This window comes from Gallus gallus, chromosome 2 (genome assembly GCF_016699485.2).
Source record: "Gallus gallus isolate bGalGal1 chromosome 2, bGalGal1.mat.broiler.GRCg7b, whole genome shotgun sequence".
Taxonomy (NCBI): domain Eukaryota; kingdom Metazoa; phylum Chordata; class Aves; order Galliformes; family Phasianidae; genus Gallus; species Gallus gallus.
The window spans coordinates 36,269,095-36,283,124 of record NC_052533.1 but is presented as its reverse complement, the minus strand read 5'-3'; the positions used below and the strand labels follow the sequence as shown (position 1 = coordinate 36,283,124).

Sequence of the window (14,030 nt, the reverse complement as noted above, 5' to 3'; positions counted from 1 at the left end):
TTAAGTTAATGCAAGGTTAGATTATTCTTCAAGAATTTCTTAACTTAGTTGTACTGGCTGTGAATGTACATCAATTGCTCTTAAAGTCATGCCTCCTATTTATTTCCGTGGAAACTATAACAGATACAAAGAGCACAATAACACTGTTTGATAGAGCAAATTCTCAGCTACAAAACAGTATTTTTCAGCGTAATTACTGCCATTAGCCTATTAGCGTATATGAGCTGAATGAGACACTTTTCATTTCATGGCGTGACAGTTGTTCATGGCCATCTAGAGAGTAGCTTGTCTTCCACTTCACTGTCACCACAACTGATATGCACCACCCGCTGCTTCACTGAGCTCACATCCACTGTTTGATCACCATAAACATTCACCAAATGTCAGTGAATGTCAGTGGGTGCTGCTTTCTCCACATGGAAAAATTCAGTCTCACACCTTTGCTTCATAAACACTTCCATGTCAAACGTCATTCTGTCAGACTGGCCCTCTGCTGCCATCTGTCACATGTCAACAAAATGGAATATTGTTGGGAAGGCTCAACTTCTACTGCCATCCCACCCACATCTGCCTCTGATGACGAGCCAACATAATAGAATAGGAGGCACTACTTTTGGAGAAGCTCTTGGCAAAATTTGATTATTACTTCAATCTAAACCATTCTTAAATTAATTTTGCCCTTATAAAATGATGCTACTTTTTAACTTCAAAGTACCCTAGGATTACCTTTTTTTCATTTGCCTGTACTTGGTATAGGGAAAAAAAATAGGAATGTGTTTGCTTAACTACTCTGAGAGAGGGGTGGAAATTGCTATGTCAAAACAATTCTAATTAACATATGAAAATCTAAAGTGTCATAATTAAGAGTTGCAAAAGAACACACCCATCTTAGAAATAAATAGAAGAATTAAATGTTAATTTATTTACCTTTTATGGATGTACATTTTGTAATTGAACTAATTGTGATAAATATTCTGTTGCTCAACCTTAAATGCAAGCAATTGACAATACTAATAAGAAGGAGAACCTATAAACTCCAAGTTCTGAAATGCTCGGAAGGAAGGCATCAAAGAATTACTATTACAAAGAAAATATTTCCATTTTTTAAAATGAAGATAGGCATATAGTAAAGTTGTTTTTTTTTTTAAAACCCTAAGTTAAAACACTGATAACATATTACAAATTAGAATTGTTTAGTGTGCTTTAGGTATTTTTCTTGCCAATTTTGCTTAGTGATCATTGCCTATATTTAATGCCATAATCCAACTGATTTTTTGTGAATACTGTACTAGAAATTATTTTCTTTTCCAGGAGTTTCAGATGGCTTTGTGGTATGTTTAACTCTGCATAATTAAAATGCAATTTTAATGATGAATTTAAGTAAATATTTGTTTATCTTGTGCTCTTCCAAAGATTTGCAGGTTCTTCTTATCAAGTTTGATATTCTCCTATTAGTACCTTGGGGAAGAAGGGGGATGGGATGTAATGTGTTCTGATATTTCTTTAGAAATAGGAAGGTAAAAACTGTCTCCTATCAAAACCCTGTTATACTTGAACATCATCTTAGAAGTATCTCTTTAGGTATAAGTGCTGTAGTTAGACTTCAGTGGCTCCTCATCTCTTAAATTTTTCAGTAACCTGAGCCTAAGTTTCAAGGGTAAGACTAGCAGCCCTTTTTAACAATGTTCTGAAGTGCATTCCCATTTGAAGCACTGCTTCCTGTGCTGTGTGGCCATCTGCCAAATTCACCTTTGCTGAGTGTGTCAGTCCCAAGTGTGAGGATGCTGTCATCTGAGCTGCTGTCATCTGCTCAGATTCTTTGCCTTGCAGTGTGACCTTTGCCTTCTCATCATGTGTGCTGACATGCAGCATCATCCTCAATGTTCCCATTTTCCTGCTGAACAGTACATTATTGAATACTGCTATGTTTAGCTCATATGCCAGAGCTGGTTAACAGCATCCTCAAAACATGTAGGCTAGTTAAGAAGTTCTGCATATTTCCAGAAATTCTTTCCAGGCTGACGAATGTTTGGGGATACATCAGCTGCTGCTGGGCATTATCAGCCTAAGGAGAAGGTAACCCACAAGCCATATTAGACTTTAAACAGAATGTCTGACAATGTCTTTAAGTATGTGAATATGAGACAGAAAAGTGTTTAACCAAAAAGTGATCTGCCCATTAACAGTTGTAGCTGTTAATAATATTCTGTATTAATTGACTTAACAGCTAAGTGGAGAAACTTTTGTATTTTTTTTTTTTTTTTGCTAAATCAGATTAAGCAGGCGGTCAGTAAATGACCAGAACTCCAGAAACCTGAAGTGGATGTTCTCTCTCATGTTGTGGATAAATGAGTTCTAGCCTTGATTTCAGACATCAAGGCCATAGGTAGTGTGATAGGAAATTGATTTCCTCTTTACCTTTCTGTATTTGCACATAAACTGATCTATTTGGCAGCATGTCTGGGCTATTTCCCAAGAATCTAGAAGGGATTCCAGAGTTATGGCTATTTAAAGACCAAACAACTTTCCCTTGAGAAGAGCACTGATCAAAGAGAAATTGTAGTAAATATGCAGTCACGTTTCAGAGAAAGGAAATTGTCCCTAGTTACTGCAATCCTAACTCAGCTTGAGAGTTCAGTTGTAATAGGCATAGACATCTGGGCTAATCAGCCTAAGTTTCTTTGAAAACAGAGAAAGACAATTTCTCCATTTATGCAAGTGGATAAAATGCACAGAATGCGTCCATCTTGTGTGTCTACATTTGGATGAGGGAAGTAAACTCTGAAAGTTCCCATTCATTGCTGCAAACTACGAAGGGCTGGCTCAGCTGCATCTATATTTGGTTAGTTGAATCCGATATTAAGGGACAGGCCATAAGATATTCACATGTGATAAATTTCACTCTGAAATTATATGACAGAAGTGCTGACATTGTATGTCCACAGAGAAATGTTCCTATTTATCAAGCATTTGTACTAGCTTCTAATTATATCCAAGGACACTGTTAAAGGACTTTGAGTATTCAGATGAACTGGAAACAGACATTAGGAGAGGTGAAAGCAATGTAATTTACTTAATCAATTTTTCATACCAATGGAGATTCTCTTAGGCACATACGCAAGACCTAATACAAAGCAAAAGCTTTCACCTACACAGAGAATAGAAGAGATAACTTGGGCTTTGCAAACCTTTCCAAATAATGTCTCTGGGCTCTGAGGAGAGGGGAAAGTAAAAAGTGAATAGCTTGAGAAATGCAATGATAACCTGTGAAGTTTGAACCATTCAGTTTTATGAGGGACATTATCTATTTGTACAGGAAAGCTTAAAGCAAGCATACTCATTAACAATCTGGCTAGCTGAACATTTGTAGATACTACATTCTTAATTATGAAGCAAATGGTTACCCTTAAGTCCTATGTAAAAAGAAATTTCAACAACAGAGCTGTTTAAATTGAAAACAGCAAGCTGTTGTGCAGACCCTGAAGAATCACAAGTTCATTGCAAGTTTATCTGATATAAAAAGATGAATTAAGTATATGAGATGTAAATAGATACATATATGAATGAAAGAATCTGCCTAAAAACAATGTTTATGTAGCTTTCTAAGATGTGTTCTGAAGCTCAGAGAACTAGAAAATCATTTTCCTATTCTGACAAATGTCATCTAGCAAACATTCAGTTTAATTCTACTTTTTCAACTGCAGAGAGAGAAGTGTTAAGTCCGTGTGTTTATATGAACCAGTTCTTAGAGATATGAGGCTCTTGCAGGTATACTGAATATGCATTCGTGTGTGTGTGAATGTGCATGTGGTTTCTTGCTTGTGAGCCAAAGGTTGGCTGCAAAAAATTCACAAAGCATCAAAGTCTAGAAGCTAATTAAGTTGTAGGAAAACACTGATCTGAGTAGCTGGACTAAGAGAAAATATTTCATCCTACTAATGCTAGTATCGGTTCCCTCTAACTTACCTTCCTGCAGAAAAATAACCCACTCACTAAGATCTCATTTGTACCTCCTAGTCTCCAGAGTACATCATTCTCAAAGCACAGATGCATCATCAGATAGGTTTTACTTAAGCTATTAAGCTCTCAGATTTATATATTTCAGCACCTTGACAGACAGAATTTATAGTTTACAAATCCAGGATGCTGCCAGCTGGAAAACCTGGCAGTGCAGTGCTCTCCTTACTTGTTTATCCTTTGAAGGATATGCTAACCATTTTCCTGGAAAAAAATCTAGAAATATTATGTGTAGTAGGTTATAATGACAGCAAAATCTGTAGTGGAACAGGACAATAATGTAGAAGATCTGAGTAAATGCTTGTAAGTAGAAATAGAGATATTGCTTGAAAAGCTTCATCCAAACTCCAGAATAAGGCAGAATTTTCCCTTTCGGCCAGTGGAAAACTTTACAAAGCAACATCCTTAGGACAGAAACATGGTTGCATTCTAGTCTATCAACTTATGACTTGGAAGAGCTCTAGTAATGCCAGAATTTGACTAAATGTTGATTGGAAAGTAATTGTTACTGCACAGACTTATTTTTCCCACGATCCATCTATAGGAATCCTTGTTCAGTCTCCTGATTTTTCTTGATGTTTTAAACCACTAGTCTCAGGTGCAATACTTCATGCGTCACTTTTCCCTGATAGAGCTTTGCCATATGGGAAAGGAGGAGAGAACAGTGGATGTTGACCCTAGATTGGAGCTCCTAAAGTAGTGCAGCTTGGGTTAGGATGCCAAGGTAGTTCTCCTTGCTTCCTGAAAACCAGCTTGTGAAACATCCTAGCAGCCTCCAGGGCAGTGCAAAGGCTGTGCTCTCTATTTGTAGAGGTGATGCTTGTATTTGTAGGTATCAGTAGGGAGCAATTACGGCTGGCTTGTTTCACTGGGAGCCACTTTTCTACAGGCTCTGGTCTTGGTGTCAGGCTGTTCCTGTCTTGCTATTAACTGCTGTTATCTCATATGGAGCAGAGCTCCCCAGTTTTTTGGAAATGCAATTTTGTCCCCTTGTGGCCAGGCAACTGATAGAAGTGGACAATATATGGAACCTACTTACTGGCATTTATTTCTGGGAAGAGTTATACCAGGAAAAGTGGATAAAACCCGTCAAAAATCTGCCAGAAACTGTTTTTGAGATCTTTTCCTAAGGCTCTTCCCTGTGTAGGTTTTTATCTAGAAGAAAGATATGTTCTACAGAGCTGACAAGCCAGTTTTCTGGATAGTGTGAATAAGATGTAGCTTCTGATACTGAGGAATGGAAAAGAAATATGAAATATGTTATATTTTTTTTGAAAAATTTGTCAGCTTGAAATTTATAAAACACACATCCCACTCTTTCTTTTTAGTGGCTCTACATAAGGACTTTAAGTTTTCTAACTTAATTGGAGGAACTTAATGAGACTTTTTTTCCTAATATTTTAATAATTTCCAGTGTGTTTTTTTCAGCATATAAAATTCTTTAAAGTTCAGTAGTGACGGCATACTATCAGGATGCAGTGTTTCCAGAAAGGAATATTCAGGGGACAATGCAGTGGACTTGGTTTCATGTGAGTCAAAATGGAATATTGTCTCTGTAGAAAAACTTGGCAGTAAAAATACAATCTGTGCTGCTGATGAATTTAATGTTATTTCAGTGAAAAGGACCTTTATCAGGTGGAGAATTGTTCTGCACCAAATTGTTAATTTGTCAGACAAACAGAGGGTATTATTGCTTCTGGGGATATTCTTTGCATGGCTGCTCATTTACAGGTGTCAACAAACAAGGTTTTTGGCTTGCTCATTTCCTTTCCATAGCACTGCAATTGAGCTGTAAGGTAGCTATAATCTTATTTATATCTCTATTGCTGTTCAGTCAAATATTTTTCAAAATATTATCAAGAAAATATTAGGTTGGTTGCAAAAATAGTATTTGGGTTCAGGAATTCTTTATTACAATAACACTTCCATCATTGGCCAGGCCATTTAATTAAGAATTCTGCAGGGGAAGAAGAATGAGCAAACACAATAAATTCTGGCAATTCAAAGATTTTTATCCAGTGCTTGCAAAACAGGAAAGAGGAGTCAACATCAGTATGAAATATTCAGTTACTTGAATTAGCTAGATTCATTTACTATACTTTTAAATCCTTAACCTATGCCTTGAAATTAAAGTTCTGATTCTCTGATGTAGAAGAAATGTTCACAGCCTGGGAAGCTCTTATTCTTTTTTCCAGTTTTGAGTCAATTTAGGGTGCTTCCAGATCTCCAGGAATGCCCAATCTTTCTGTTCCTCTATACAGTGTATACTCTATGTGATGGACAGGGAACAGAGCTCATATTCTGGCTTTGCATAAATGAGTGTTCCTGCAGCCATCAGGTAATTGTTGCCTGTGATTGCATGGCTGTGATTTCCCACTGCACTGCAGAGTGGCTGGAAAATCATGTCTCAGCTACCTAGCAGTGTGATTCCTCTTATTTTCTTTGGACTTGGTGCATGGGTAAGGAGCATTCTACTAAATCTAACCTTAGACTAAAACTAACCTTAATCCTTTTGCAAACTTCTTGAGATATTTATGGCTTCTTCTTGCAACTACCATATGGGACTCCTGCAGCTTTCAACCAAGGCATCAACAATGGTTTTGTTCTCTTTTTCTTAGGGTTATCTTACATTTTAGAAGCAGTCCTGCCTCTGCTTTTCAGATTGCTTGCCTTTCTTCACATCTTATTTGAACAGCTTTAGCATTATGCTCCAGTTAGAGAATCAGCAGCTTCCTGTGATTATGATGAACAGCTGCCACCTGTTAGACAAAAGCAATGTTGAGAGCTTACAGGAGTTTGCTCATGGGTATAAGGGGATAGATACTATTAAAAAAATCCATTAAATCTTTTATTTTTACTTAAATTAAATTTATATCAAGTATGCTCCAACCTTCTGTGATTGCTTTCAGTGGAAATCCAGGTTTCTAGGATGTGCATTCTCCTGGGAAAGCAAATTTTAAGATTACCTTAAAATAACCTGAGTTTTATGTAACCTCCCCTTGCTGAACATTATTATATCTATACTGAAACTCATCTCTGTAACCGTAATGTGGACATAAATCATCTGACCATAGGTGTTTCTGGATTGCTGTCCAGTTTTTGTGTCAACCAGCCATCTGTGCCTCTGGTAAATTTATTCAGTTTATTTACTTCCAACATGCTAGTATCACCTGTGTTTGGCCCTCTGTTGTTGTCTCAGCTGGCATTCAGCTATGTGGCTTCATTCAAGACTTGGTGTCTCCAGGCTGGTGGTCATCTGACGGTTGCCACCTGCAGATTGCATATGTTTTCATCTCTGCTTTACAGATGTAGGTAGGGTGCTCCTCACTGCACTGGCTGAGCATGTAGTACGTGTGCATACACCATATGTGTGACATGTCGCAGCTTCTTCAGGATTATGCTGGTAGTGCATTACTTTCCAGTCACTCAACACCTTGTGGCTGAAGAACATATGTTCATGCTACTTCTTTTTGCCATTTGAGAATGGGTGAACTTTTTACTTGTCTCCACTGATTCTGAAGTCCAGAGTCAGAATATCACAAGTTGGAAGGGACCCACAAGAATCGAGACCAACTCTTGTCTCCACACAGGACCATCCAAAACCCAAACCCCACATGTGACAGTGTCATCCAAACACTCTTTGAACTCCAGCAGCCTGACACAACCACCACTGAAAAGGTCTGAGGAAAAGCACCTTGTTTATGTAAGCATGTGACCATACGGTATCCATACGCTTCATACAGGATGTTGTGGAGTGCCAACTCCAAGACTTTTCATGAGCATTGCTGTAGGCTTGTAATGATCTGGACAAAGGGCTCCCCTGTTTACTATTCCACATTTCCTAAAAATGGCATTTCTGTTTCATTTCTCTTTTTTGTTTGTTTGTTTTGTTTTGGTGTGGTTTTATTTATTTATTTACAAAGCAGTTTCTTGATAATGTTTAAACAATCAAGAAGATCTAAATATCTCACATACTTGTTTATTTAAATTATGATTAGTAATATGAAGGAATAGACTGGTTTATCTCATCCCTTACATATTTGCTAGAAGGAACTGCACAGTGGGCTGAGGGATAACTTTTTGTCAGAAAGTCATGCTATCCAAGCAAAGGCAATGGCAAAGCCTTTACTCGGGACTAAGAGTCCCTCAGGCTTTTCCTTTGCATGCAAAATATTCTTATAAAGAAAATTACATGAAATGATCTTCAGATTTGTCAAGTCTTAATTAGTAGAATTACTTAAAACTAAATTTTAAGAAGCATTTCGTAAACTATTTAAAATAATGTTGACCTGTTGATGTTTACACCCTTTGTTTTAATAGCACTTAGATGAAAAAGATCAGTGATTATTTTATTCTGCAAATACTATAAAACTTTAATGGATTATATAATAAGTATAATTCATAAAATCTACAGATTAAATATGTATGATTATTATACTGTTTTTAAAAATTTGCAATTAATGTGAAAAGGAATTACTTGAAGATGTGATTAGATTACTGCAGTCAGAAGATGACCAAGGGTGATAACTTTCTAAGCAATTATTACTATTAATAGAAATTTGCTAAGATTTAAAGTAAAATATGTATCTTTCCTGCCTTAGACATGTTTGTGTAGCTAACCTAGAAACCCAGCTGAAGAAGTATTTACTGATTTTAAGTTTTTACTGTTTGAGCAACCTGCAGTTTCTTTCTCTTAGAACTTTCAAAGATATCTGTTAAAAAAAGAATGAGCTTGCAAAACAGGTAAATTAACATGCTGTAAGCGCTCCTAAGTACAAACACCTCATTAATTGCATATTCATAGCATGCAATAACATTTCTGCTGTTATTCAAGAATTTGTCCTAGAACACACCTACTTTTATCCTTTATGATAATTAAAATCTTTGAGGCTCTTTCCCACTCTTAGTCACAGTGGTTTAGGCTAGTAAATGACACATGCTGAATGACGCATTCATCTATCTGAAGTCATCTTATGATGCACTCTCTGGGGGTGTATTTCTGTAATGTTTATGTTCTGCCTAACTTATTTTGCCCCCCCATTTTTTTTTTATTTTTATTATTACTATTATTATTATTATTTTGTAAAGAAAGAAAGAAAATCTCAAAATGTTTTGTGTTGGACCTGTGTAGTAGAACTGAAATACAACACACCAAATCCTCATGCAACTATTGTTTTTTCTGACATCTTTTCTTTGGCTGTACAGAATACTTACTGTAATTCTGTGTAAACATCTGCACTGATTAAATTAGTGATCAAAACAATTCACAAATAATTGTTCAGAAGCCCATATCTCTCAAAAAGGCAGTGCTTGTCTTTTAAGTACATTGTTTTCCATAACATAGGTAAGTATCAAATACTTACTGATGTCATGACTAAAAGTTTTGGATGGCATATTACACATTATTTTTGATCACAATCAGAACTTCAAAATAAATTATTTAAATTATAAAACAATCATATTTAGAGTGGACTGTAAAAGCTTTGTTAATGACTCACAAAAGTAGTCGATAACTGAATGAAAATTGCAGATAAGAAAAAGATGTATAGGAAGGAGACATTTGAAATTATAGCTGGAGGTGGTGTAAAGCCTGCCAAAGAGCTGATCAGATGCAGTTTCTTTCAGAAGTTTGCTACTGTGAAATTCCTAGGATGTTTGAATGGCAGAGATGGTGATCCTAACAAATAGAGGTCATGGCAAGAGCTTCTGTAGTCAAACAAAATAATTCTGCGAAGGAAATATTTGAAGAAAATTTTGTAAAGGTCAGAAACAAACCTAGCTGTTTCTCGGACATTTGTTGAGAAGACAGAAAAGACATAAACCTTCAGCCTTAATTTCATTTTCTTCTACACAGATTTCACCGAGCTTATCATTGGTCCATCATGTCCATGCTGTATTAAAAATCCAGTGAATCATGTCCACCATGCAAAGATATCAATTTGGTGTTTTGAAAATAGCAAATGAAAATTATCAGGTTTTTTTGTTGTTGTTGTGCTTGAGCTAATCAGGTAAGTCAAGTAGTTGATCTGATTAATGAATAAACCTTTGGTTACAACCCGTAGAACTGGTATTGATATCTGAGGATGATTCAATGAAGTTACAAAAGGCAAGATGAGTCCAAAGGATTGTCCTTCCCTTTATCCTCTATCTGTCAACTTAAGGAAGAACAGAATAATTGAGAATGCCTATACCTACACTTTCCAGACTCTGCATCTAGAGGGGTGTATTTTAGGAAGTTCTTGAGCCAAATGTGTTGCCTTGGCAGATGATAGCCCTCCATGAGGTAACATGCTGAAGTAGGTTAAATCAGCAGGAAAGTTTGTTAATTTTAACTTTGAATGAGGTGACTTGGGTTTCCTCATTCACTTCTCCATATGGTGCCTAGTATACTCAGAGAGAGAGATAGGAAAATTTCCTTGGGCAACCTGAGTAGTAGTAAGAGATAGAAGTATGTGAACTATGGCTTGCTATAAACAGTAGAAGTCTAAGAGTGATTTATATAGTGCTTTTCTTGTGGGAGCTGGAAGTGGATGAAGTCCATCACTTTACTCATATTTTGTTTAAAATTTACTGATTTGCTAATGGATCCAACCCATTACTTTATTGGTGTTACTAGGACTCAGATGACAAATATTAATCATAGGGATGATGACTAAGTTAATTATAGCAGTGCACTCCTAAACAGCACTGTTAGGTCTGGGCAGCAGTAAAAGCTGTTGTTGTAGTTGGGAAGTAACATGAGAGAGCAATGTCTAGGAGACAAGCAACCATGCACAGATGACTGCTGGTGAAAGGATTGGAAAATGTAAGATGTACACTGTTGGATATGGAAGAAACTTGGGAGGAAGAACAGAAGGTTTCCAAGGGGACTTAGAAAATATTTCAGAACTGGTATTTGAAAGATGCACTTGCCACATACATACTGACTCACTAATTGGGGAAACATTGCAAAACAACTTGAAGTATCTAGTTTTGACTTAGAGTCCTTATGTCTTCATTTCTGACAGGAACTATTCCTATCCTCTATGTTCCTGCTTTTTGCAGGAAATTAGTATCTCATGATACTTTTTAAAGCAAATTTATTATCTCAAAATCAATCATATTTATTTTTAATTTACTGGAGCTGTACTTGTTTGAAACCTAATTTTATTTTTCATTCTAAATTTGAAAGAAGACAGAGAAATTACCTTGGTACTTAATGGAAATGTCTCAAACTAAACTAAGCCAGCATGAAATGAATGAATCTGTGATACTGAAATCAGAGAAAATCCTTTTCTAAGAGCAAACCGTCAGATATTTAAAATGTCATATTTTCACAGCTGTTTACTGTTTGTTCCTCAGTAAGAATTCCCTGATTATGAGGAATTGTTCTTAAATTTCCATGCACATTTTTGGTCTTAAGTGCCTTTAATTTCTTTTAAGCAAAGCAAGAAATAGAGGCAAAGTCTACCTCAGCAAATGCAGAGAGTATGCATGTATCCTCTGTTGTGTCATAAAAAAAAAAGTTTCCTCTCTCTTCAAATAAGCTTTTTCTAGAATGCTGGCATCTGTTTCAAATGACCCTAATTTCACAAAAAATACGGATCTGAAAATTAACTTTTGTTTCATTTGCTAGAATTCCAACATTCAACAGACTGGAAAAAGCTATATTTCATTTAGAATTATGTCCTTTAGCTGTTTCTTCACAAACCAGTGTAACTTTTTCAAAAATCCTTCAATTTCTTTGTTAGAAGCTTCTGTGATACAGCAACAATTTGGCACTTAAATTGATGCTGACCCTGAGAGTAAATAATTCTCTCTGGGAGTTGCTAAGTTTAGTGTCACTTGAGCAGCTCAGGTGAAAGTACAAACAAGCACAATTCTATGGCTGATGGCATTTGTACTGATACATATTAAGCATTAATTTTGAATGTAAAGAAGTAAGAGTGAAGTACCAATTTTGCTAAAATTTAAGCTTTTTTTTTTTAGTTTAATGAGAAAACAACATAACCTTAACCAACTCTGAACCTGAAAATACATAATACAATGTGTAAAATATATCAGGATTCTTATCCTTGCTTATTCATTCCTCTGATTTGATTAGTATCTCTGCTTTGTACTAACTAGACCTAGAACAGAGTACTGTAGGATTTTATCTACATTATTTTAAAATAGCATTTCTATGGAATGGAAAGCATCAGGAGAAAAGTTGTGAAGAACAACCTGAACTTAGGTAATTAAACATCTCAAAAATTTGTTAGACAAGATTAATCAATACCACAAAAAAAGGGCTACTTGGCATTGCAATAAATATGTCTTAATATGCAACATCTCTTAAATATGAGGAGGATTAACAATCATCTGCTTTGGTCTTTAGCTATCATTAGAAAACATTTAAGTCTTCAACCTACTCAGAGATTTAAGATGATTATGTAACCAGCAGATTTTTAGACAGCTACTGCTGGCAGTAAGTATGCACTATTCCAGAATTTGGAGCTATGCTAGAAAATGATTGCCTTAGTAGGCTTTTATCACATGATAGTATCAAAAGTCATTGATTTTGATTAGGGTTTTTTTTTTTTTTTTTTTTTTTGTCTATTCATAGGGGCGAATGAGAAAGGAACCCCAGATTTTTAACACTTTTTTTTTCCGAGAAAGAACATTCTTGCTATAGAGGTGATTCTTAAATGGCTGGACAATCTTATTGGATAAAAATTACTCATCTTACAGGTAGCAATAACCAGGTAGTTTTTGAACAAGGAAGTTCTATGTGGCAACAGGAGACTGCGGGTCACATTAGAAGCTTGTAGGTTTAATTTGAATGTTGTTCATAGGCAGCACAAAGTTCAAGATTATAAACAACCATGTATTTATGGGTTTTTGGGGGTGTTTTTTTGTTGTTGTTTGGTTTTTTTTTTTTTTGTCCTCATGTTATCTGAGTTGTAATTAGCTTTTTTTTTTAAGTATTTCTTCCTCAAACTGGTAATACAAAAGCATGAAGAACAAAAGAATATCTATCTGTTCAAGTTTGTCTGATGATCTTAAACCTCAAAGGTTCTGGTTTAAATAAGTTTTTCAAAACACAACCTTAGGACTTAGTTTAGTTCAACTCACTTATCCATCATTAATTTTACGTACGAGATGTCAATTCTGAGTAGCATAAATTTGGTCTTAATGTCCATCTATTTTGTTACAAAGTAATTACCACAAGCCCTTCATTCATATCTGCCCATTAAAATAGTTGCTACCTGGAGCTTAATTTTAGATCTGCCTGAAGAATTTTGTAGAGGAAATACCACTAAAATATTGGTATGTTACCTTCCGTTTGAATGGCTAAGTGGCAACATGAGAGCATGCTTAGAGCATGATTGTGATCCAGTAACCCATGGATGTCCAACCTTTTGGCTTGCCTGGACTGCATTTAGTGAATAGAGATTGTCTTGGACCGCATATATATGGGTTGCTCCAGAATCAATATTTCCATGAAAACAACAGATAAAAGAGTACAATAACACTGTTTGATAGAACACATTCTCATCTACAAAACATTGTTTTTCAGCATAGTCACCACCATTAGCCATGCATTTTTGCCAGCAATTAACAAGAGCCTGCATGTCATGCTCATAACAGTCTGTACCAGTGAAGGTGACCCACTGTCAGTACTGCTGAAACCCACCATCCACCAACTCACTGTGCTCACATTCACTGTTTGGTCTCCATAAACATTCAGCAAGTATTGGTGAATGTTAATGGACGCAATCTTTTCTGCATGGAGGAATTCAATTACACACCTTTTGCTTTATATGCACTTCCATGTCAGACACCACTTTAACATGCTGCCTCTCTGCTGCCATCTGACAATTAACAACAAAATGTAACAGAATACAGTTGGGAAGGTTCAGCATCTGCTGCTGTACCACCAATATCCACCTCTGATGTTCTGGGCCAACATAATAAAGCAGGAGGCATTACTTTCAAAGCAGCCCTCACAAAATATACAATGTTGTTAATATACAAGTAATAAAACATTTTAA

At 35.9% G+C, this 14,030-nt stretch overlaps 1 protein-coding gene across 6 annotated transcripts in view; it reads left to right on the top strand.

Moving 5' to 3' along the window:
* The window catches only part of ZNF385D (zinc finger protein 385D), a 403,568-nt gene that overhangs the window by 275,342 nt on the left and 114,196 nt on the right, over window positions 1-14,030 (top strand). The window lies entirely within an intron of this gene.